Source organism: Crinia signifera, chromosome 7 (genome assembly GCF_055691185.1).
Source record: "Crinia signifera chromosome 7, ASM5569118v1, whole genome shotgun sequence".
Classification (NCBI taxonomy): Eukaryota; Metazoa; Chordata; class Amphibia; order Anura; family Myobatrachidae; genus Crinia; species Crinia signifera.
This window is the reverse complement of record NC_139223.1, coordinates 118,820,064-118,841,607: the sequence shown is the minus strand read 5'-3', so window position 1 is coordinate 118,841,607 and position 21,544 is coordinate 118,820,064. Positions and strand designations below refer to the sequence as shown.

General features: G+C 47.0%; 1 protein-coding gene and 1 long non-coding RNA gene across 4 annotated transcripts in view; one reads left to right on the top strand and one right to left on the bottom strand.

Annotated features, from left to right (window-relative positions):
* LOC146020492 (uncharacterized) overlaps positions 1-19,879 on the bottom strand; it is a 33,477-nt gene extending 13,598 nt beyond the window's left edge. The window contains exons 1-3 of one of the 2 annotated variants that reach the window (XR_014450799.1): positions 19,436-19,879; positions 2,635-2,757; positions 344-503 (exon numbers count right to left, since the gene is read on the bottom strand). This is a non-coding gene — a long non-coding RNA (uncharacterized LOC146020492). Of the gene's footprint in view, positions 1-343; positions 504-2,634; positions 2,758-19,435 lie in introns of those variants that run through there. The other variant, XR_014450798.1, reaches the window with a different exon arrangement.
* The window catches only part of MAP3K2 (mitogen-activated protein kinase kinase kinase 2), a 56,319-nt gene continuing 54,557 nt past the window's right edge, over positions 19,783-21,544 (top strand). For both annotated transcript variants that reach the window (XM_083153673.1, XM_083153672.1), the window contains exon 1: positions 19,783-20,166. The gene's annotated coding sequence lies outside the window, so the exon portion shown is untranslated. The remainder of the gene's footprint in view (positions 20,167-21,544) is intronic.

Below are 21,544 nucleotides of genomic sequence, written 5' to 3'. Positions count from 1 at the left end.
TCACAAAATAAATATGTTGTAAACACAGATACCAGTTGAATCCTCTGTCCTTTTAGCTTACAGAGGACTTCTCCCCTTCTTTCCCAGTTGTTTATTTATTGGAAAAAAAAAGCCTATTAGTCAAAAAATCCCACTTTTACTTAGTCGCAAAACACCCCAGCGATTATGCATATTATTTCCCTGCCCATGGAAGCCAGTGTGAACACTGCATTGCAGACACATTAACACCTACTGATCACCTCTGCTACAGCTTATCTGTATATCTGTGCGAGGGAAACAACACTCAAGCTGTCTGCCTGTACCCATCAGTTTAAAATATGCAGGAGAATGTTTTATACTCAATTCGGATTCCATATGGTTTTTTCAATGGTAATAATGTCAAAAGCCTTATGTGCATGGGAGAATGTTGAAGCAGTTATAGTGTTATGCAAAGTATTGTTACCATACTGGCAAACTTCCTGAGCTCCTGGACCTCCGCTTATCAGCACTGTGGACTGGAGACGCTGAGAAGAAAGCAGTCTCAATCAACAAACTATTGAATAGGATACTTCCCACTGACTACCCCTCAAATTCACCATTCATTTTGAGTAATAACTGTTGCACTTTAATGCTATACAGATGTGGCCGTTCTCCCCCTTTCTGCCAGCGTGAAATATCTGTATAGCTGGCGAGCGCTTGTGGACGGAGCGCCTCACACTCTCACGCATCCCATTGCCAAGAATGGGGCGTGTAAGCGTCTTGTGTGCACACGCCCCATTCTGGCGGTTGGTGCATGGTAATAGATAGCTCTGATGACAGCGGCTCCATGCTGTACATTGTAACTAACACCAGAAACTATTTATGTATGTGTTGGCTTCTACTATATGGAAACCTATATGGCCACAGGGATGTTAATTAGATCTTCAAAGTCCAGGTGTAACCGTTATATAACCTTTTTATATTCTGGAAGATCAATTTGAACAAGTAAAGTTCTGTTATGTGGCACACTTTTGTAGTTTGGTATTTACACGACCTGCGTAATGACCTCTGGTTTATCTGTTTTATATCTGTTGTAGTGAAATAAACACCTGTTGAACTGTGAGGAAGGATGGTAGAGGAGACTGACACTTCTCAGCAGATTCAAATAGCCTGCAGCATTAAAGGGGAAGCAAACCTGTGACTACGGGTCTAAAGGATGGCAGGCCGTGGTCTACTGCAAGGTGACAGGTGGCACAAAAGGTGCCTGCCCCCTGCCTGGCATCACTGCTGAAAACACAGCAGAAAGGAAATGTCGTGCCACTTGGGAGACTTTTTGCAACTACCCAATTGTACTCATTACCATCCACAGGGCCTTTAAAAAATATATATATATTTCCACTCCAAAGGAGATGTGGCCTTGTCCTTGCTCCTAGATGTCTGGGTGGAGGAAACAGGTGTTATCGCTGATGAGAAGGAATAAGATAGACCAGTACATCCTCTCATCAGACCTAAATAAATGTTATTTGACTTCAGTTAAATGTGTGCTCCAAAATCATTTCTTTGACTAAGGGCCTAGCGAGGTGCAGTGAGACATCACTCAGTGTACTACAGAGGGAAGCTAGGCGCAGTGAGACACCACTCAGTGTACTAGAGGGATGCTAGGTGCATCCACACCGCTTAGTGTACTACAGAGGATGCTAGGCACAGTGAGACACCCCTCAGTGTACTACAGAGGGATGCTAGGTGCAGACACACCGCTTAGTGTACTACAGAGGATGCTAGGGGCAGTGAGACTACAGCTAGGTGCAGTGGGACACCACTCAGTGTACTACAGAGGGATGCTAGGGGCAGTGAGACACCACTCAGTGTACTACAGAGGGATGCTAGGGGCAGTGAGACACCACTCAGTGTACTACAGAGGGATGCTAGGGGCAGTGAGACACCACTCAGTGTACTACAGAGGGATGCTAGGGGCAGTGAGACACCACTCAGTGTACTACAGAGGGATGCTAGGGGCAGTGAGACACCACTCAGTGTACTACAGAGGGATGCTAAGGGCAGTGAGACACCACTCAGTATACTACAGAGGGATACTAGGCGCAGTGAGACACCACTCAGTGTACTACAGAGGGATGCTAGGTGCAGTAGGACACCACTCACTGTACTGCAGAGGGATGCTAGGCACAGTGAGTTACCACTCAGTGTACTGCAGAGGGATGCTAGGGGCAGTGAGACACCACTCACTGTACTGCAGAGGGATGCTAGGCACAGTGAGTCACCACTCAGTGTACTACAGAGGGATGCTAGGTGCAGTGGGACACCACTCAGTGTACTGCAGAGGGATGCTAGGCACAGTGAGACACCACTCAGTGTAGTACAGAGGGATGCTAGGAGAAGTGGGACACCACTCAGGTTACTACAGAGGGAAGCTAGGCGCAGTGAGACACCACTCAGTGTAGTACAGAGGGATGCTAGGAGATGTGGGACACCACTCAGGTTACTACAGAGGGATGCTTAGCTGTGAATGGAACTACACAGGAATCAGTCGCGCTGAAAAGGGCTGTTTGATGAGACTGAAGCCACAAAGTATGAGGACACATCTGTATCTTAATAACAAGCATATAAAAGTCCATTGTGACAAATAAGCACCTCACACTGTTCATAGAAGACACTTACATCTGCCTAGCTGTTTCTAGACTTGTATCTTCTGTATCAGATCCACCTCCTGCGGCGCGCACACAAATTCCACTTCTTATCCTTTGTGTATGTTGCTGGGAAGCCTATAGCATATGTCCAGCCCTGCAAATGAGATGCCATAAGCAAAATATGTACCAAGATAAGGCCTTTTCTCACACTGATGCCAAACAATGCTTTGTCCACTCAATATATTCTGCTTTAGCAATTGTAACCGCGTCTTACTTACACACCTTTCCCCACTTTCATCCATCTTGAACTCTGCAGCCCATCTCATTTCGAACAGCTCTGTGTCAGCTTACATCCTCTGCAACTTATGAAGAAGTTTACATCTGTACCTGACATTGGGTAGTATTCAATGTTTTTTTGCGAGCTGTGCCAGCAAGCAGTGTGTATTGCTCATTGTCACAGCTCGCAATGGTCAGTATTCAACTGACCCCTTGCACAAGCTGTTTTGACCTTGCTAGGTTTTTGTAGCGGCATTGAAATGGCGTGTGCAGCCGCTAAAAGAGCGAGGCTCGTGAATAAATGCAGCGTGCTCCCTGCATTAGCCACGAGCCTTGCTGTTTGAGGGAATCCTTGCTGTCCTCTGACCACGAGGATTTCCTCAGAACATAGAATAGGGTGAGCGGCCGGCGCTGGGGTTAAACGGCGATGGTCGCTTGGTTTCAGCTATCACCGCCGTTTAACTCCCATGCCGGCACTGTATACGGCCCATTGAGTGACATAAATATGTGAGGAAGCTGTATAATAGTGTGTGTGTCTATTGTGGTGGATAATCTCCAGGAAGTATTGTCTATGGCAGGGATTCCCAAACTGTGCGCCGCGGCTCCCCAGGGTATCGCTGCGCTATGACAGGGGTGCCGGGGCCAGTGTGTACACAGAGGCAGTCACCAGCCATATTTCGACAGCGGCGTGCCAGGAGGGTGCGGGGGGGGGGAGCAGAGTCAGCCAGAGGCAGGGGAAGAGGAGGAGGGATGAGGTCTCGGAGGGGGCTTACATAGTACTGGAGGTCCGGAGTAAGTCGCTGGTAAATGCGGGTGTGCACAGTGGACACAGAAGCAAGTGTCCTGATGAGTCGGGAGTGAGAGCCGGGAGGGGGAAGCAAGAATGATGAGTCAGCTGGCGGCAGGGGGAGAGGAGGGATGAGGAGGAGCTTGAGGGATGATTCTGGTTTGCTCACCGCCGAATCCACATCAATGCCGCATGCCCGCATTAACATGGGAGGGGATGTGTAACGATGATACATCCCCTCACATGTCTCTGCTTCGCAAATAAAAGTTATTGGGAATTGACTGTCATTTGCGAGTGTCAGGACAAAGGCAGCTGACGTCCTGTGGTAAATGGGGGGAGGTTTTAGGGCCCAAATCAGACCTGTTCACTGTATTGCAAAATTGCAGCATGAGCATCTAATTGGACTACTGCCTATGTGCACGGTACTCTGTAGGTACGAAGACAGCCTTAACTGGCTGCTCCCAGGGTGATTGACACCCTGCAGCTGTAACAATGGGGTTTATAGGATTTCCCCAGAAAACACAGGCTTTCCCTGGGCGTTGGGAGTACTTTTACTTACTAGCCAGTTAAGAAACTGTGCCCAAAGGAAAGATAACTTATGTGAGGTATGATAAGCATGATAAGTAACGTGGTGAGATTCGCACCAGCACACCACAACAAACACAGCAACATTCTCAACTAAACTTAGTTAACCCCGTCATTATGTTATATTAGCATATAACATTTAATCACTTAAGGATTCGTGGGGAGCAAGAAGTCACCAAAACTCAGATGCTCCAACTTAGGTCAACGGACCTGTAAGGTACAAGAGTGCAGAAGCCACTGTCTCACAACCTGCAAGAAGGGCTGGAACAAGATTACAATAAATTGCAATCAGAGCACCGCACTGAGGCGGGTGCTCAGTGCCCCATATGAACTTTGTGAAAAGGATTTACTGGTAGGTATTAAAATCCTATTTTCACTATCATTCATATGGGGTACTTAGGTCTCATTACATTGGGGAGGTCCCAAAGCTTCCAGAAAGCGCGAGAACGTGCGGAGCCTGTTGCAACACTGACTGCCCAAACTGGGTATCATCCTTGGCCATAGTGTCAAACTTATAAAATTTGATGAAAGTATGTTGACCTGACCAAGTGGCAGCTCTACATAGCTGCAATGTTGACACACCTCGAGCAGCCACCCAGGATGCGCCCACGGCTCTAGTGGAATGAGCTCTCACAGAGGCCGGTATAGTCAATTGGGCTGCCACATATGCCTGCTGTATGGTGAAACGGATCCACTTAACAATCAATTGTTTCGATGCCGGGCAGCCTTTCTTGTGTACATCATAAATCATAAAAAGAAACTCTGTCTTACGGACCCTTGTCGTCCTTTTGACAACATTATGTAGATAAAAAGATGATACCCCGCAGTCTGAGACTTATGAAACCATCCATTTTTCAAGAGAACTCAGACTTCCAGAAAGATTGGGACAAACTTTTGGATGACTGTTCCACCAATATGCTGAAATTAGTCATCAAGTACAGAACTATGAGAACTAACCAACTAGACAAAGAAATATAGGGTATTAAAACTAGATTGGAGGCTTTTTCAAGTCGTAAAGACTATAAGGAAAAAAAGACATGTTAATCAATGAGCGAATAGAAAAATACGAGAGAGGATTGTTAGGAACAAAACAGAAAAAACAGAGAGAGCTAGATGATTATCAGAATGATAGAGTTCGGACATACAAATAAAACTAAAACTGAAACTAGGAACCCCAGGTCTCGGTCCAGACATCAATACAATCATAATAACAGGGCACTAGAGACCAGAAGAGATTTTTCTAGAGGAAACAACACGTACTCTCGAAGCAGACAAAAATTCCAACAGAAAGAGTATATAGTCCCCCGAGAGAATTACTCATATCATCCTAGAGGGGAGGGGGTCAGACCCAAAGATAGACAACATTATAATAGAAGGGGAAGCAACATATCACCCCAACGGTATTTTCAGTTGGAACGCCCCCACTCCAACCATTGGGAAAACCCACACCCCCCACAACACATAGGAACTCCAAAAAGACAAAGGGAAAATAAAAGCCAAGAGGCACCAGAGGAGGGATACATTCAAAGAAAACACCAGAATAAACGAACTAACAATGTAAATGATACAAATCAAGATACTAGCCATAAGAATGTATTTAACATTTCCTCTAGAACACTCGATGCAAATGGGTTATCCTTACTTGCTAAGGGACTTAAATATGTTCCTTCGGATGATCATAACATCTTTGAACTCTTTGTGGAGTTAAATTGATATATTTGTACTTTATGTAGGAAGAGATATTTCGCTAACAAAAACATAACTAATTTAACAGAGTTCGAACAACCCATTGTTCTAGATTTCTCAGATGATCCAGCTTTAATAACCCTACAGGAGCTTTTAATAGAGAATGAAGAAGGTGAATCTAATTAAAGAAAAATCTATGACACTTCATCCACAACTTTTAAGCGTAAATCTGATTTTTTTCAACTATCGGCAAAAAGCGCCATTGTGGAGACTTTCTATAAGGTACACTTGAAGACTTTAGGGACCTCTGTAAACAAAAACACAATAGAACTTCTAACCTATCCAAAACAGAAAAAAGAGCATTAAAATTATTGACAATGGATACATCCATAGTGATCAAGGAGGCGGACAAAGCAGGGGGTCTGGTTGTCCAGGATAGGAGGGACTATATGCAGGAGGCCTTTAGTCAATTGAATGATTGCAACTTTTATAAGATACTCAAATCTGATCCCACCTCTGCATTTCAAATTGAATTTAAAAACCTAATTGATGATGCTTTAGCAAAAAATACAACTTCTAAAGATACTTGGCAATTTTTGTTTACAGCTCACCCCATCACGCCCACGTACTATCACCTTCCAAAAATTCACAAATCTCACCTCCCGGTCGTCCCATTATTTCCAGGATTGGTTCACTCACCACAAATCTGTCACATTATGTGGATTTTTATTTACAACCTCTTGTTCCGGTGCTCAGGTCACATCTCAAAGATAGTACGCACTTTCTCCAAGAGATTGAGAATATCCCTTGGAAAGAAACATATGCTTTTATGACCCTGGATGTAAAATCCCTTTACACCAACATACCACATGATTTGCGCATCAAACATCTTACAAATAAATTGAACAGAGATAGTGACCTGACACAGGAACAACAATCTTTTATTATTTCTTCAATTTTTTTCATCCTCACGCACAATAATTTTTTGGGTACTTGTGTAGTTTCACGGCGCCGTGCTACTTCCGGGTGTACGCTCGCCACGAAATATGTCCAAAAAAGTAACTTAACTCCATGTCAACATGGATAGTTCATACCTCCACTATCCATGTTGGCACGGAGTTGATTTTAAATAGCGTGGCGAGCATAGTGAGCCACCGAGCCCGCAGCGTGGGCGAGCGAAGTGAGCCCCGCAAGGGGACTCAGACGCACGGCCCCATGCTGACGCCGTGAAACTACACAAGTACCATTTTTTGTTTTCCAACACACATTATCTCCAGGTGATGGGGACGGCCATGGGCACCAGGTTTGCGCCTAGCTACACCAACCTATACATGGGTGAGTACGAGGACACCCATGTGTGGGGCGACGGCTTTGGCGCGAACCTGGTGTTCTATGGCCATTATATTGATGATCTATTTTTTATTTGGGATGGTGATCACCTTTCTGCACAGCACTTTGTCACTACACTCAACAATAATTATTTTAATTTATCCTTCACTTCTCACTTTGATCCTATTCACATTGATTTTTTAGATATTTCTTTACACATAATAGACCACGGCTAATTTCACCAAATCTGTTGACACACAATCATATTTACATTTCAATAGTTCACACCACCAGTCTTGGAAGGTTATACCTAAAGGACAACTCTTGCGGATACGTCGCAATTGCTCTTCATTAGAGATTTTCAATCTCCAGACCTCCGAAATGATTTCCTCTTTCAGATCTAGAGGATACCCAGACCCTTCTCCTACAGAAGGCCCTTGGAGAAGTACAGGCTATGGATAGGAAATCTTTATTAGTGCATAAACCTAGAAATATACCAAATAAGGATTATGAGGTAGCTTTTATCTGTAAGTATATAATGCTCATGCACAGATTAAACATATAATCCATAGGAATTACAGCATCCTTAAACCGGATAGAATCCTTAAAGATCTGTTACCTACCAAACCTTTGGTCATATATAAAAATAATTGGTCCCTCAAGTCCATTCTAGCTCCAAGTTATCTGAAAAAAATCGAGGAGAACACTGATACCCATACTGCAGATTCTTGGTTAATTGTCAGACCCCCTGGTTTTCACAAATGCAGCAAAAAGCGCTGTACAATGTGTCAACATACCACAAAAAAGACCACTAACATAATTTTGGATGATGAATCAATATCCATCAGAAATTTTATCAATTGTGACACTAGTTACGTAATTTATCTTTTAACATGTACATGTGGGTTAAGATATGTAGGAAGTACTACACGCCCTTTGAAAGTACGCTTCCTCGAACATCGTTGAAATATTCTTAAGGGTCTTCTCTGTCACAGTGTCTAGACATTTCCTACAAGTACATGAGAAAAACCCAAAAGATCTTCCGATAACAGGCCTAGAGCATATCCCCCACTCTCAGAGAGGGGGAGACCGGTATAAAACACTCTGTCGACAGGAAGTGTATTGGACTTTCAAACTAAACTGCCTCCATCCCGATGGACTAACAGTGTCCTATGAACTCCCTTATTTTCTCATATATTCAGATCACTTCTTTTCCTCCCTCCTTTTGCATACCAAATCTATAAAAGTATAGTTCTTATTTCTTGTCCCTTAGAACAATAGAACAAAGAGCAATTATAAATCAAGACATGGCTCATTCTTCCTCATTCACTATTATAAATATAATATAAAAAAGGTATTTTTTGCATATATAATTTTTTGGCATCCCTTGCATTTTAATTGTATTGTTTTATTGTATTTTTTCATTGTCTTTTTATAATGTGCATATTCATTCTTTTATATACAGAAATATAGGTACTCTTTACTTAGTTGGGCGCCCGTCGCGGTCATCGCGGGTACATTTATGTCTGGCCGCGACGCGACCGACGCGATGCCCGCGATTTCCCATTGAAACCCATGTTAAACATGGAAATCGTGTCGGTCGCGTCGCGGCCGGCCATAAAAGTACCCGCGATGCCCGCGACGCGATGCTCCCGATTTACCATAGGAATCAATGTTAAAAGGCCCGATGGACCCGATTTTACTGTTAAATGGCTCAATGGACCCGATTTGGCCATAGGAATCAATGTTAAATGGGCCACAGAGCCCATTAACCCTTAAATGTCCCCCCCAATTTTTATCGCCACCCCACGATCCACACCAACCCGAAGCGTGGCGAGCGCAGCGAGCCCGCGAGGGGCGGCGGTACGCGTCCTCCGACCTTTTCATGCCCTACTATCCACTAGGGCGTGGAGTGAGAATAGAATAGTGTGGCGAGCGCAGCGAGCCACCGAGCCCGAAGCGTGGCGAGCGCAGCGAGCCCCGCGAGGGGACGCGGATACCTTCACAGTTATACGCGTCCCCTCGCGGGCTTCACAGGTGTCCGTGGCGACGCCGACACCTGTGAAGCCCGCGAGGGGACGCGTCTACCTGTGAAGGTATCCGCGTCCCCTTGCGGGGCTTGCCACGCTTCGGGCTCGGTGGCTCGCTGCGCTCGCCACACTATTCTATTCTCACTCCACGCCCTAGTGGATAGTAGGGCATGAAAAGGTCGGAGGACGCGTACCGCCGCCCCTCGCGGGCTCGCTGCGCTCGCCACGCTTCGGGTTGGCGTGGATCGTGGGGTGGCGTTAAAAATTGGGGGGGACATTTAAGGGTTAATGGGCTCTGTGGCCCATTTAACATTGATTCCTATGGCCAAATCGGGTCCATTGAGCCATTTAACAGTAAAATCGCGGTCAATCAGCCTTTTTAACATTGTTCCCTATGGGAAAATCGCGGTCATCGCGGTCATCGCGGGCATCCCGATTTACCCACGATGCCCGCGATTTTTACCCCCGACGCCCGCGATTTCAATCGCTGGCGCCCATCTAGGTAAAGAGTACCGAAATATATTTTTTCATCATTAATAATAGCAATGAAAAATTGATTATATCACATACTAATCCTCCAGAGTCATAAGAATATCACTTATTATTATCATTATTATTTTTATTTTAATTTTCTAATATCTGCTCAATCTCCTCATCATAGTTATTATTATCCTCCTAAAACTCTCTATCATGTCTTTTTATTATTCTCTATGATTATTTACTTATTTATTCCTCATTTGACTGTTATTATGTTTCTAAATAAAAAGGTCCTGTATATAAGCATAATGTGTATGCTGATAAATTATCTATATTCAATGATATGATATATTATACAGTACATGGTGTGCTATTTATATTATTAGCCATTTGCCAACCATCTGCATAAGGGAGGCGGATTTCCGCCATCCACTATGTGCATCATTGTGTGTGTCTCCGGGTATTGACATGGATTACTATTTCCGGTTTTCATCCTACATGAGACACCACTTACGCCCGCCACCATATATTAACATGTCTAAAAAGCGGAACATGACTATTTCCGCCCTTCTCTGTCCTGGCCGTGATGTCACTTCCGCTCAGGACTTGTACATGGAACACAACTCCGTTTGTATAACGGAGAATACACACTTTCAAATGGCGGAATATGACCACTTTCGCCCATACTTGTCTGGGGCATGACGTCACTTCCGCCCAGGAACTTATATGGTACACAACTCCGTTGTGATAGCGGAGATGATAGAACCAATTTAGCATTCTACATTATTGAAAGGCACTTTACCCTTTATTATATACAAATCTCTGATCACTGCATTAATAAATAGATCTTTGCACACCGTGAATTGTCTGACTTTCCATCAGGGGATTTCCGGATCACGTGATCTTGAAACCCCACAACTTTATCAATATGTGTTTACACAATAATGTGTTTTTTTTGTCATTTATACTATTAATATTAAATAAGTTTTGATTTCTTCTGTGCATCCATTATGTATAAACTGTATATATCCAGATTTAAGATATGTGTTTTTTTGAGAGATTGTCAGTGAATCTCAATCACACTCGGGATCAGTTTCCCAATTAATTCAAGGTATATAAAGGACAACCTTGGCCATAACAAGACACCTCAGCTCCTGATGAAGGCGTGTGAACACGCCGAAACGCGTTGAGGTAACAGCAGTCCGATTCCAGTTTAGCATCTCACACCAGTTCCAGCTACAAATCCTTGGAAATCCATATTCAACTTCATCCGGACCAGTCTTCACTTTACTATCTTGGATCCCCATATTGAGCCATACTCTGCAGCTACTAAGCCAGGTATTGCCATACCTTAAAGAACAGCCTCATTCCATCACTTCAGTGACACTTGGGAATCCCTGACTAGGCATTTTTTCCGGGACTTCACCAATTACCTTTAAACAAGGATATCCATACCACATGTCAAATATATACTGGTGTTGATTTGGACACAAAAGCCAATCCTCCAAAATATTGAATGCTAGCTGGAAAAATCTTAATCATCATTTTTTAACATTATTGATTTTTACCACTTGAGAATTCTCATATATATTGCATTATGTGTGATATTTTTATTCATTCTTTCATTTATTAAATATTTACTTGATATTGTAATAAATTATTTTCAGAAAAACCCTAGCGCTGTATCTTAGCTCTTTTTCTCTGTCCTTTTGACATAAACCTTCAAGACCTTCACCACATACAGTGATTCTGGGATATCCTGATGTCCCGAACGAGAAGGTACCACAATCGGGTTGTTCGTGTGGAATGCCGAGATCACTTTTGGCAGGAACTGCTGTCTCGTCCGAAGTTCCGCCCTATCCTGATGGAATACCAGGTATGGACTTTTACAAGAGAGAGCACTAAGCTCAGAAACTCTCCTGGCCGAGGCCAGAGCTAATAACATCACCGTCTTCCAGGTGAGGTATTTTAAGTCGATAGTGTCCACTGGTTCAAACCATGATGACTGAAGATACGTCAGGACTACATCCAAGTCCCAAAGCGCCATCAGGGGTACAAATGGAGGCTGTATTCTCAAGACTCCTTGTAAAAAGGTCTGGAGGGGGCCGATACTTGAACCTTCAAAGACCCCAGCCGGAGTCCTTTATCAAGGCCCACCTGCAACAAATGCAGAAAACGGTCCAATCTGAAGTCCGCTGGCGGAAAACTCATGTGCTCACACCAAGACATATTTTTGCCAAATCTTGTGCTTAACACAAAGGTTCCCAAACTTTTTCGGTCCATGGCACCCTTTGGGTCTCGATAGCTTTTTCAAGGCACCCTTAAGCCAAAATCATTATAATGAGTAACTAGGTGGCCTGTGCAAAAAATTCATGAATAAAATACAATCAATTTTATAGCGAGGTTAATGGTTTGTAGTAAGATGAAAGAAGAACCGGTTCATTGCTATTTTGAGTAGCCGAGCAAATCTGATCATTTTAAGGGGTCTACACATGGGAAATGCTAGATTGCTCAGTACACAGCAATGTGTCAGTGCTGTGCGCTGAGCAATCTGTCAGGGACAGTGTTCTCCGGTGAGAACCAAGGTCCATAACTACTGATTAATATCCAGCATGGTGGCAAGGCCAGGCAAGGCAAGAGCGACTAGTGGGGCCATGCCTCACTATTGCTATGGCCCCTACACACGTAGCGATGTCCCAACCCTTGCATCTCTTCATCCCTACCCCTGCACCTCTCCATCCCTACCCCTGCACCTCTCCATCCCTACCCCTGCACCTCTCCATCCCTACCCCTGCATCTCTACATCCTTTTGTAACAGCTGCATCTCTCCATCTCCCGTCATCCTTACACCTCTGTCCCCCCATCACAGCTACACCTCACTGTTCCCCATTATATTAAAATATAAAGCATAAACCTGCATATTTTCTATCCTAGACAGCAGGTGGGCAGGTGATGGCCAGGGCGGGAGGCAGGATCCTGTCTCCTTCCCTGCAGTCTGCAGGTTAACATATCGCAGATGCCAGCCGTGGCTCAGCAGCACTGCTGGTTGTGATGGCTGACAGTGAGAGTGGAGCAGCGTGCGGATCAGATTGCTGACAGATTTAATCAGCGGTTGGAGCGGGGCCCCATCAGAGAGGGGGGCCTAGGGTTGCTGACCCTTAGAGCCCCCCCGTAGCTCACTACTATTATGCAACAGTTTCCCCCTGTTAGGAGGACACTTGTTTGCTGTGCACACTCCCACAGCCACCACTGTCTGAGCCCAGGCACAGGAAGCACCATAAGTCACCTTGTACAACATTCCCCCGCTGCGGCAGGCTAATTACTATGACAGGTCACTGACTGGACTCATCCCGCAGTCCGAACCTCCAGCTCGGCACTCACCTCCAGTCCCCGCCCCCCTCCCGGTACTCACACCTTGCACCTCCAGCCCGGCGCTCATTCCCAGTCCCCGCCTCCCTCTCAGTGCGTAGTCCCTGAACTCGCCCAGCGCTCACTCTCACCCCCCTCCCAGCGCTCACTCCCTGCATCCGCACGGCGCTCACTTCCGTCCAACTCCCGGCGCGTACTCCCTGTACCCGGCTGGTGCTAATTTCACATAAGGCTACAAAAAGGAAATACAGTAGACTGCGCTAATTTAAGATGCAGCTTTTTCTTTTGCTTACCAGGTCTAGGAATTGCACCCCTATCTGATATCTTGTTATCAGTTCTCTTTCTTTCACATAAGGCTGCCTGCCTTTAGACAGGGACACTGGCGCCGCGGCACCCCTGTCACTGTGCTGCGGCACCCCAGGGAGCCGCGGCGCACAGTTTGGGAACCACTGGCTTAACAGGTCCCACTGGAATACTCTCGAGCGGAATCTCCCAAACTGGAGAGCCTCAAATGAGGCCACCATCTTCCCCATCAGCCTGATGCAGAGGTAGACAGAGACTCTCTCCGGAGACAGCACTGCCAGTAACAGCTGTTATAGTGCAGTAATTTTCTCCAATGGGAGAAACACCCTTCTTTCCACTGTGTCCAAAATCATCCCCAAGAACTGGAGACGTTGGGATGTATCAGTGAAGACTTGGGTATATTTAGTACCCGTCCATGATCCGACAGAAGAGGTCTGGTTTTTTCTATGGCCCCCATTAACTTTGACGCTGACTCCGCTTTCAGTAGCAGGTCGTCCAAGTATGGGATAGTATTTATCCCCTAAGTCCTTAGCAGGAACATCATTTCTGCCATCACCTTGGTGAAGACTCGCGGGGCCGCTGAAAGTCCAAATGGTAGGGTTTGGAACTGGAACTGTTCATCCAGAATTGCAAATCTCAGAAATGCCTGGTGTGGAGCCCACACCAGTATGTGAAGGTATGCGTCCATCACGTCAATGGACACCAGGTATTCTCCTTCTTCCAGTCCTGCAATAACCGCCCTCAGGGATTCCATTCGGAATTTGAAAACCCTCAGATAGGGGTTCAAGGACTTTAAGTTCAAGATGGGTCTGACTGACCCGTTTGGATTTGGAACCACAAATAGGTTTGGAAAGTAACCCTTGTTCCTTTCTGATGGAGGCACTGATACAATCACCAGTGCATGCACCAACTTTTGTACTGCGTGTCTGAGGATACTGCGATCCTCCGCCGCAGCTGGGAGTCCAGACCTGAAATATCTTTGAGGGGGTTGTCTTTTGAACGCCAGCTTGTAACCGTGTGAAATAATATCCCTGACCCAAGGGTTGAGGGAGGATACATCCCACACGTTGCTGAAATACTTCAGCCGAGCCCCCACCGCGAGAATATTTCAAGGTGGGAGGAGCCCGTCATGCGGCAGGTTTAGGCGCAGCTGCGCCTGTGCTACGGTCTCTAGTTGCAGAAGCCTTGCATTTCTGGGCTTACCTCATGCGACTCTATTGGCGTTGGAGCCCCCCCCTGGCCTTAGGCCTAAATTTGGAGGTCAGAAAGGACTGTTGTGTACCACTTGTAAAGGGGCGTCTCACCGGAGTGGAAGCTGACGGGAGGAAGGTGGAGTTACCAGCTGTAGCTTTTGAAATTAAGTAATCTAACTCACTCCCGGATAGCCTGTCCCCTGAGAAGGGGAGGCTTTCCACGCTGCGATTGGAGTCCGCGTCAGCGACCCGCTATCGCAGCCAAAGGGCCCTGCGTGCCAATACAGCCATGGCAGAGTTACACGCGTTAATGGCTCCTAACGCCTTCTGTGCTTCACACATAATTTTAGCCGTGTCTTGGATGTGACGTAGCTTTTCAGCCATGGTAGGTACATCCATGTCACCCAGCAGGCCTTCTTGTATCTGGCCTGCCCGTGTAAAGATAGCTTTTGCCATCCAGCAACTAGCAAGCACTGGGACGCCCCACTGGCTGTTTACATAGCCTTTACCATGCCATCTAGTTTTCGACCTCGTCTTTTAAGGTCGAGGTACCTGGGACTGGGAGTACCACCTTTTTTGAAAGGCGGGTTACCGAAACATCCACTACAGGGGGTTCCTCCCACACCTTCCTGCCCGTAGGGTCAAAAGGAAAGGCAGACTTAAAACGCTTGAATAACAAGAAGCGTTTTTATGGAATTTTCCAGGAAGCTTTAAACACATCCTCTAAGTCAGACTGTTCAGGGAAGACAACATCTTGCCTCCTGTGTGACACAAAGCAGGGGTCGCCTTCAGCAGGGGCCTCTAAGGGTAAATCTAATACCTCTCTAATAGCTAGGATCAAATTTTCGGTGCTCGGTATGGAAGTTTGTGACTTCTGAGAATCTACAACATCATCCACGTCACCATCGTCTATATCAGAGCCAGGTGCAATGGCTTCAAGTGCCTGTTTACGGGACACCCCTGGCATGGGTGTCAGAATATCCACCCTTGCCGTGAGCACCTTTAAATCCTGCTTAGTCTGCAAAGTATTAGTTGCCAGCTATGATGATACAGTCTACAAGATGGCCCATGAGGGTTCCTGGGAATCAGCTTGAGAACCACCACTGAGCTGTGGAGACATGTTACTGAGCTTTGGTGACATACATTGCTCACATGCAACCTGTGATGTAGAATTTGGAGCAAACTTGTTGCTGCAAATCATGCAAGTTATTTTCCTCACCATGCTGGAGAAAATAACACCCCCTAGAGCACACTGCAATCACACTGAACACACAAGCAATGAATGTACAGTATCTGTTTCAATGTGCAGATTTATCATATATGTCTAAACAGTGTGTAAACGCTTAACTAGCAGTGGGGGAACTCAGAGGTATATGGGGGACACCAGCACCCTGCAACCTAATATCCCTATTAGGTAGATTGGAAGAATGCACAGACACCAATATATAATATATATTGTCTGTTATAAGAAGTGGCTGTACAGCACACTTAAAACGCTTTTTAGCACTATACTTGCTGTCTCTGCTGATGGATCTCTCTCTCTCTCTCTCTCCCAAAGCTGCGCTGAGGAGTGATCTCTGCTCTGCTGTAATGGCGTCCACAGCATGAGAAGAAGCAGGAAGCAGTTTACAGGCGCGCTCAGGTCCCACTCTAAGCTAAGCCCCGCCCCTTGTCATGGCGCCCGGGCATCTCTAATATTTATACTGGCACCTGGGAACCTTTTAATAAAGATTAACCCACACAGCTTGAAGTTTAAACTCTGCGCGCAGTCCCTGTGCAGGGCCACCGCCGCAGCCATCGCCATTATGCCACACAAAAACTGGGGTACTCCACTGTGGGGACCCCGGGTAACACTCACCACAGACATTTTCAGGCTGAGCCAGGGGTGTGCTTGCTGCAGTACAATGCCTGCGGTGACAGCACCCTCTCAGGTCAGTGGACCTGCAGCAGGGACCAGTTTGGTTTCTTGAAAGGCCTGCAACTGTCCCTTCCCCCATCTTCCCTTGTCACAGGGAAGCTGTTAAGCCCAAACAGCAACCGAAAATAATAAAATAAAATAAACTGAAGAAAAACTCTCTGGAGCTCCAGGAGTGTGAATCTTCTCCTGAGGGCACATGTTCTAAAACTGGCTAGTAAGGGGAAGTAAAGGGGAGGAGCCAGCACACCCTGGTTGAAGAAAAGTTATGTGCCTGTCGTATACTCTCTATTCCCCAATGTAATGAGACCTCAGTACCCCCATATGAATGATAGTGAAACTACGGCAATTTTAGAGAGATAAGTTCTCAAAAAGATTTTGGGGGAGTTCTCTAAACTAAAAATGCAGTAAAAACCCGTTATCTGGGTTTTTACGCATTTTGGGATGCTCTAAGCATCCCCCGCCGGGTTACCGCGACGGGGTCGAGGGGCAATCGCCAGAAAAATCTGGGGATGCCCCATAGAAGCCTATGGGCTTCTTCTAACGCGACCCATCTCCGCCCCGCACCAACCCCCCCCCCCCCCCCCCCTCACCTGTGTTCGGGCAGCACAGACCTTTGCTGCCCGGACCTGTGACCTCCTCCTCCCTGCACTATGATCCTCTTCTGGGTGAAGGGAGGAGGAGAGCCCGGCGCAGCAACAGCAGTGCCAGGTAAGGGAGGGAGGGGAGAGCCGCCGGGTCCTGCTGACTCACCGCAAAGGACAGCTCTTAACGCAAGAGCTGTCCTTTGCCATAATTATCACATATGTTACAGCATATGCGATAACTATGTCGGCGATGAGCGACGAAGAGGGGCAGAGCAGGGCTGCGGATGTTTGAACATCCTGCCCTTTATACTAATTGATTAACAGTTTCTTATATAGCGCATACATATTCCACAGCACTTTACAGAGAATATTTGAACATTCACATCAGTCCTAGGGATGGCCATCGATGATTTGAAATCATCGATGGTTCATGGTCGATGCCGAATGCTTTTGCCATCGATGGGGGAGAACCAGATGGTTTCCCTCCATCGATGGAACAGCAAAACAATGTTTTGCCTTTTTTTTTTGTTCAAAGTGCCGGGACATGGAGCATAGCTCCGCCCCCAGACACCCGCGAAGCCCCGCCCCCGTGTTTTGATTGGCCCACAGGCCAATCAAACACAATGGATGACCATCGATATGTAAAAATATCGATGGTCATCCATTGAATAGTTTAGCACTATCGACGGCCAGTTGCAGAATTGCCATCGATGGCAACCATTGATGGCATTGGCAATGATGGCCATCCCTAATCAGTCCCTGCCCCAGTGGAGCTTACAATCTATATTCCCTATCACATATACACGCACACACAGACATTCAAGGGTTAATTTTTTTTCGTTTGGAGCCAATTAGACTACCAGTATATTTTTGGATTGTGGGAGGAAACCAGAGTACCTGGAGGAAACCCACGCAAGTACGGGGAGAATATATAAACTCCGCTGTGAGGCAGCAATGCTAACCATTACACCATCCGTACTGCCCCATCTCCCCCATTTACTGCTTAATAATATATATGAATGAACTTACTTGTGCAATTCACCTACTTACATACTGACGTTGCTGCTATTGGCAAGAAGCAATAGTAATGACAAAGGATTAAAAAAAATCATAAACATGATACAGAAGTGTAGATACATAACTGTGTGTATAATACTGTGCAGTATATGTAATTGTGTTGGACTAAATGTGTGTGAACCTGCACGGTTGTCTACCATTCATTTAATAAGACCACAAGGCAATATCTTGTTGTGAAAACAAATAAACAAAGAGTATATACTATTTGTATACATATATGCATTGCACTATAATAAGTTTTGGGAAACATGGGTGGGCGTGTGTATCTGTATGTATGTACGTATATATAACCAGGGCTGCCAACAGTGGGGTGCTGTGGGTACAGCTGTCTCGGGCCCGGCCTCTGGAGGAGACAAGGGCATGGTGCCACCCCCATGGCTGCACACTGCCTCCCCCTAGGGATGGCCATCGATGATTTGAAATCATCGATGGTTCGATGGTTCATGGCCGATGTCGAATGCTTTTGCCATTGATGGGGGAGAACCAGATGGTTTCCCTCCATCGATGGAACAGCAAAACAATGTTTTGTTTTTGTTTCAAAGTGCCGGGACACGGAGCATAGCTCGACCCCCCTGCCCCCGTGTTTTGATTGTTTCACAGGCCAATCAATCAAACACAATGGAATGACCATCGATATGTAAAAATATCGATGGTCATCCATTGCATAGTTTAGCACTATCGATGGCCAGTTGCAGAATTAACATCGATTGCAATGGCAACGATGGTGGCCATTCCTACCCCCCCTACCCGGCGGTCCCTCAGCCAGGCACGCACAATACACAGTGCAACCTGCAGGGTGCCGAGCCTAGGACACAGAGGGGCATGGCGCTCTGCAGGCTGCACTGTGCAGTGTGCGCTCCCGAAGAGATGCGCAGCCAAGGAAATGCTGGGGGGGGGGGCAGTAAGGCTGGTTTCACACACTCCGGCTCCTGCCGGACGGTGAAATCCCGCACGGCCAGGGAGCCGTGCCGCACACACTAGTTTATCATGGAGGGGATGGCCACAGCCCGGCAGCCGTCCCTTCCAGTGGCGGGATCCGGCTGCAGCCGTGCCGTGGCCGTCCCGTGTGAATGGACACAATAGTGTCCATTCACAACTAATGTGTGCGGCACGGCTCCCTGGCCGTGCGGGATATCACCGTCCGGCCGGAGTGTGTGAAACCGGCCTTATGGCACTCCAGCCACGGCTACGGGGTACGTGAGAGCAGCAGCAGCATACCGGAACTACTGCTCACAGTGCTCTCCTGTACCGGGTGACCTCGATTTCTCGTGTTGTCAGAAACAGCGCTCCAGCAGCGCTTCCTCAGGCCCGGTCTGACAGCTACACTGCAGTCTGAAGCCAGGAACTGGCCTGTTGCCATGCTCCCGGCCGCCAAGAGATGGGGCTTACGCATCTATTTCCTATGTCTCCCGGTTACTGCACTGTGTACAGGCAGAGGCACTAGTGTCTGTGTGACTGTGTCTGCTGCCGGAACATGACGCGATAATACAGTCAGCTTCCGCATCACTAAAATGTTACCCCTCCCATAATAGTGGACTGGCCACGCCTCCACATATGGCAGTCTGACCCCGCCCCTCCGCCGTCATCCGCTCCCGTTACGTCACATGCGCTGGGTGCACGGTCTTCGTGTATCCGGACACCAGTTCTGCTCGTCCGCCGCTGTCCACAATATACCGGGGCACCCGAATTCCCCCACTTACTCCCCACCCGCAGGCGTCTCACTGGGCGCCTGCTGTACGTCAGCTGCTTCGGGCTCGCAGTTGCTGCTGTCGGGATGGCCGCCATCTTGTGACAGGGCCCCTGGAGAGAAGCAGCGGAGCCGTGGACTCATGTGACTTCTCCCCGGGCGCAGAGAGAGGCTGCCCCCAGGCCTGAGTTCCCCCCGGGTCGCCGGGAGGAGCGGGCTGGGGGCGGAGACTGTAGTAGTGCCCCGGCCTGTCAGCTTGCAGGTGGGTGTCGCGTGCTCCCGTGTCGCCCCAGGGGTATCCGCCGCCCCCGCATGTAACTTTCCTGATCTACTGTTTGTGTGTGTGTGCCGACCGGTGTACCCCGGCTGCCAGCCTATCCAACACACATCAAGCTCATCTGCTGTACCCACCACTACTGTATGCTGTTTTCACCTGCTGACCCCCTTTAGGTTATGGTGCTGGCTGGGCTGTGTATACACTTTGGGACCCCTACCAGTCAATATAAATGTCTTGTTTTTTTATTTTATAGTTTGTTCAGTATGTATGTAGAGGCAGAGTTTATTGACCTGGAGTGCCAAACAAACCTTCAAGTATATTGACCTGGAGTGCCAAACAAACCTCCAAGTATGTGTGTGTATATATATTTTATTTATTTTTTCCTGGCACACTGGCTGTCAAACTCGGGCTTAAAGATACTCTGACCATTTAAGTTTTAAGCCTATCCATGCTTTAGCACAGGTGGATTAATTAGTACCTCTGTGCCAGATAGCCAACTCTAGTTTTCTGTGTCTCCTCATAGAATAACAAGTAATTAGCTCCACTTTTAAAATGTCAGTAATGAGTGCACCTGTGTATCTGTTAGGTGAGTTAGAAACCGTGAACTGTTGGTAGCTCTCGAGTACTATAGTTGGCTACCCCTGCTCTATGCTCAAGCACGAATGTCTTAAAAATCCTATAAGTTAAGACGCCTTGAGGACAAGGGCGTAACTACCATAGGTGCAAGGAGTGCAGCTGCTATGGGGCCCAGAGCTGAGGGGGGCCCATCATCTACTAAGTAATATGTTTTTACATACATTTATCACCATCAGTTGGTAAATGGGGGGCCCTTACAAACTTTTGCTATGGAGCCAATTGATATCTAGTTACGCCCCTGCTTGAGGATCTAGTTTGGGAACCATTGCCTTTGTTATTTTTTTCGTAATGTCGTGGAAATACATGCTAGTCATTCCATTGTGTAAGAAATGCAACAGTACAAACTTACTATAAATGCACCTTGCAGTTCAGTCTGCCCTCTGCTGTATCGGTCACTGCTCTATACTAAGCTGGGTACACTTTAGAGCAGGGGTGGGCAAACTACGGGCCATAACCCGATCTTGACTGGCCCGAGGTGCTGCTGAGGACATGTTTTGCACTCCACACTGGAGCAGCCAGCCGGGATTTCCTCAGCAGCGCCGCATAACCCGGCTCCCCGCTGCCCTGACTCAATTGAGTGACAGCTGAGACGTCGGCGCCGCAGGGCAGCCGAGCGACGGCTCAGCTGTCCTGTAGTTTGCTAGGTAAATGCCGGAGGTGCAGTGATTGGCTGTGCAGGGCTGTAGGAGGCGGGATCCCGGGCAGCCTGCAGGAGGTGGAATCTTGG